Source organism: Lissotriton helveticus, chromosome 9 (assembly GCF_964261635.1).
Source record: "Lissotriton helveticus chromosome 9, aLisHel1.1, whole genome shotgun sequence".
NCBI classification, from domain to species: Eukaryota; Metazoa; Chordata; class Amphibia; order Caudata; family Salamandridae; genus Lissotriton; species Lissotriton helveticus.
In genome coordinates, this window is record NC_136070.1 from 597,902,375 (window position 1) to 597,907,572 (window position 5,198).

Sequence of the window (5,198 nt, forward strand, 5' to 3'; positions counted from 1 at the left end):
GATCACCCCACCTACCGCAGCAACCACACTCTGGTAGCTCCCAGACGCAAGCAGGTGTATGCTGCACAGCACCTGTACGTGGGCTGGAATGGCGTGTGCCCTTGGGGTAGTGTGCTCCAACAGTAGTTGGAGGTCCCTGATGAGGTCCAAGATGGTGTCTGGGTCCAACCTGTACCTCTGGATTATCTCTGCCTCTGTGAGCATGAACAAGGTGATCCTCTGTTTGTAGACATGCTCCTGTCTCTGCCATTCCCTCTCTCCATCCTCCTGTAGCCGTAGCCGTCTCGCAATTACATAGAATGCCGCCAATGTGAAAAAAGTATTGCATTTTGGGTCCTTTTTTATAGGCTGCACCTGGTTACCACCTGATTTCAATCCATGGTAAATACAGACTCTTAAATATCGAATTTCAAGCAAATTCGGTATTTAAGAGCTTACCTACATCTCAATATTCAATTTTACCACTTCCTATTTACCGATTCGGTACATTTACCGATTCGGAATGTTTACCGATTCTGTAACTTTACCGATTCGGTAAATTTACTGATTCGGACGATTTTCTGTCCCCTACATCCCAAATGCTCAATACCGGTCGGAAACGGCCGAAAATCGGTATTTTCTGCCGTTTCCGACCGGTATTGGTCTACCTACATCTGGCCCCAAATCTTTTCCCATTTTTTGGGACATCCCCTGCTCGGGTAGACTACTTTCTCTGATTGCTGACACCAGTCCATGTAGTTCTCCCAGTATGTCACCCTGGGAGAATCCCGTTATTCCATAGTAAGGCGCGATTCGTGAACACCAACGTAATCGTGATTTCAGGAAATGTAACAAAAGAGTAATCTAACATACATTTAGTAAAGTGTAAGTATGTATCCCATATTAGTAAAGCACCAACCTCACACTAATTTCATAATGTCTATGGGCCTTATTAAGAAGTTTGGCGATGCTGAGTGGGGGGGTTCACCAAGGCCCGCACCGCCAAACCCAAGCGCTGCCCGCCTACCAGATTACAATGCAAATCATCGCCTGGAGGGAGGTCAGTGTGGCATTTGCACAGCGGTGCAGGAAAAAGGATGAATGAGCCTTTGATACTGCCCCACGTGGGACTTCCACAGCGCGTTCCTGCACAGCATGGACTGCAAAGTCCATGTTGTGCTGGAACGGGGGATTCTTGCGCACGGGGGGGGCTACAACATGTGCCCCTCTGCATACACCTACCTGCATGGGGCAAGGGTGGCCTTTGTTTCCCCACCGCCAGCTTTTACATGGCGGTGCAGTCCACCATGTAAGGCTGGCGGTTGGGAAACTCAAAATATGAATGGAGGCGCCGCAGCAGCACCCCAGCATATTCTGAACCCCTGACCACTGCGTCACAACCCCCGAAATTAAAAAAAAAAATCATCTGAGCAAACCTGCTCTTATAAACATAGAACATACCAAACTCTTATTCTACAGGAACCATCACATTGTCAAAATTGCAAGTGCACAAGGACGCTGGAGACATTACCTTGTGGTCCTTTACGCACCTGTAGTGTATAATATGGACTAGACATTTATCCAACGAGGTAGCACTCACTAATTTAGTAGTAAAAAAGTGCTCCAGTTGGGTGCACATTTGTAAGGAAACTGTGCACTCTTCGAGCACAAAAATGAGATTCCATTGTGGTCCTGGAGCTCATTTCACAGAAATTGAACATCAAAGTAAACCACTTACAAATATAAATACAGCAGGTGACCCAGTTGAAGCTTCACTTCTGACAAAAACAAATGATTGTAACTTCTTACGCTTAGTGAAGGCAAAGCAAGTATGTTTCCTCTCTTATTCCACGTTGAAAAAACTGAAAACCTTAATGAATTTAAATCTATTGGAGTGCAATCTGATCTGTACTGACTGTGGCGAGTGGTTTCTTTCGTCTCATGTCCTGCTGAGACCACAGTCCATGATTCTCCCTTTCAATTACCTTGAGTATGCAGATACTGAAAATCATCTGCAAGCTCCACCCATTTGGCGTGTCCCATTTTCCATACTACTATGCAAAGGTCTTCCCACCATTTCACACATTGATGGACAGCTTACCAAAAGGCTTCCCAGGCGCTTTTCCCACCAATTTTGGTGACACACGCAGGATGCACAGCAATACAAGGTAATTTCCACCAAACAAACAAGCAGTCAATTCATAAACTTAGGATGAAGTAAACTTGTTTGATCAGATCGCCCTCTTTGTAGTCTTCTCTAGGAAGAATGTATGTTATCAGAGTTTTCTGGATCAAGATTTCAAGGAAAAATCACTTCTCCAAAATTACCTCACACAAGGTCACTGGAGACATTTCCTTGTGGACCATTACAAAGCTGTAGTGTGATTTATGCACTTCACATTTACCAAACGAGCTAGCAGTTTGAAATTAGCTGTTGGGTAGACATTTTGTGCAAAACTGTGGACTATTGATAAAGCAGCAAGTGAGATTCTGTTCTTCCCAATCGCTTACAGAGCTACCGACATACACATACAGTCAAACACCAACTCATACATTCATTCAACACTCACTCAACAATACAGGCACTGACACACCCACTTAGTCACCCAAACAGCCACTCATTCTCCCATACAGATACTCACACAGTCACTAACCTATACAGACACCCACAACCACATAACAACTCACACCCTCGCTCACAGACCAATACAACCACTCACAGATGCACTCATACAGCCACTCAATAACCTACAGAAGCACTCACAAACCAACTCTGTAAGGTTATATATTAAAACTAGGAAATAAAAAATAAAAAAACATTAGACATACGATAATAATACCAAAGGTTCCAGGAAGTTGTTTTTTTGGGATTTTACATAAATGTTTATTGATGTCCCAATGTTCCACTGTCACCAATTTAGAACCTCAGCTTATGGAAGAACCATTTATTCTTGCCAGTCTTGTATCGTTCCTCAAATTTCACTTTGGCTTCACTTCTGGCTTTACGTTTTAGAGCAGGGTCTCTAAATACATCCTTATTGACAATGGTTTTGTCAAGGGGAATATCAACAGAGTATCTGATTGGCATCAAGTAGTTGTATTTGCAAACCTTTACGAAGGCCTTAATTTTAGATCGCTTAGCAATCTTCTTCTTGCCCATCGTGGCTGTTACTTTACGTGGGTAACAATCTATGCCTGCCACCAGGGCATGACTGTAAGGTCTGTCTGATGTGCCATCATCAATGTTCTTCACTATGACAGCTTTACGCCCAGAGTATCGACCTGCCAGGACCAAGACGACCTTCCCCGGTTTCATAAATGTACCCATTTTTGGTCTAGCTCGATGGCTGCCTTGAAAAGAAAGGAAGTAGAAACAGGCACGGTCACCTTTGACCAAGGTTCCAGGAAGTTAATAGTTAGGAAAAAGCAATTAAAAACCATTAACATTCAATAAAAAAAACAAAGAATAAAGGGATGTTACAGTTAGGAAATAAAGTTAAAAAACAGATATTCACTTACAAAAACCAAAGGTTACCTGGAGTAAGAAAATAGAATTTGAAAAACCTTAGAAATTCACTGAAGAAAGCAAAGGTGACCGGGCATTATAGTTAGGAAATGGAATTTAAAAAACTTTACAAATTTACTGACAAAACCAACAGTTACAGGGATGTTATAGTTGGGCTCAGATTTCACTCATACAAAATCAGTGAAATTCAGCAGATATAGTTACAAAATTAAAGGGGTGGCAAGCAAAGTACTAAGTAAGTGAATGCAAGTTGCTAGCATGCCTATGTGCTGCTGTTAAATTCAAAACATTTGGGGGTAGCGGGAGTCATTTTTAATACAAGCTAATCATAAACCCTTTGTAAGTATACTAACTGGATCTGACAAAGTGTCACCAAGAATTACAAAGATGGCATGTAAGTTACATGAATATATGTTTGACTATCAATCACCTGTACCATCACCGACAACGAAACCATGGAACACGCGAACTTCCAGCTCCGCACCGATGACTAAACCACCATCTGAGGCACCCTCGCTTATAGACCGCCAGGACCATGAACCATCCTCAGAGATGCCATCGCCGTATTCATCACCATGCTCGCCATTGAATCCGAACACTACATTTTCCTGGGAGACCCCCACTTACACCTGGACGACCCCATTGACACCAACTCCACCGACCTACTGGAAAGAATGGACAACACTGGCCTCAAGCACCTGGTCACAGAAACCATGCACAAAGCAGGACACACGCTGGACCTCATCTTCATGTCCAGCAACAGAATCAGATACAGCCACACCATGGAACTCCCACCGGTCAGACCACTCCATCTACACTTCACTCTTGCAGAATCCCCCGTACCACCCACAACTGCCCCACTACGTGGCTGGGCCAAGGTCACTCAGCACCAGTGGATTGAGGCTCTTGGCATCACCGAGCCCAATGCCACAACCAAGTGAACCAAGCAGTAGGGAACTTTAATGCCTGGATCACCAGCGCTGCCAACTGAGTCATTCCCACTAGAACACCCAAAATGCACAGAACCACAAAACAAGCCAATTGGTACACCCCGGAGCGCAGCACGTCTAAGCACAGATTCAAGCAACTGAAGTGAAAATGGCGCACCAGCAGGAACCACACTGACCGAGCCACCTTCAAGTTTGCCCTCAACAAGTACCGCCGCCAGAGCACATCTGCAAAACAAGAGGCCCCGACTCACTGGATAGAGACCAGCACCAACCAAACCAAGGAGCTCTTCACCATCGTCAGAGAGCTCACCCACCTGCCAGCCAGTGAAAACTCAAAACCCTCCCCACAGCAACTCTGCGATGCCCTCACTGACCACTTCCAGAACAAGATAGCAACCATCTACACAAACTTCGATCCTCAACCTACCGACCTCCTCAACATCCCAACGACCACTACCGGAGACCACCCGCTCACTGCATGGGAACAACTCAACACACCAAACACACCTACTATAATGAACTCCCATCCACTCTGGAGCACCCAGCGACCCATGCCCGCACCGACTTTTTAACCTCAGAAGAGATGAGATCAGCCACGGGCTCACCACCATCCTCAACGCCTCCATCACCACAGCTACCTTTTCCAATAACTGGAAAAAACACGCAGACATTAGACCCCTCCTCAAGAAACCCTCTGCAGAACCCAGCGAGCTCCAGAACAACCATCCAATCTCACTGCTCCC

General features: G+C 45.1%; 1 pseudogene; it reads right to left on the reverse strand.

Annotated features, from left to right (window-relative positions):
- Positions 1-2,835: 2,835 nt before the first annotated feature.
- LOC144782861 (large ribosomal subunit protein eL27 pseudogene) lies at positions 2,836-3,359 on the reverse strand (annotated as a pseudogene).
- Between the last annotated feature and the right edge of the window lie 1,839 nt (positions 3,360-5,198).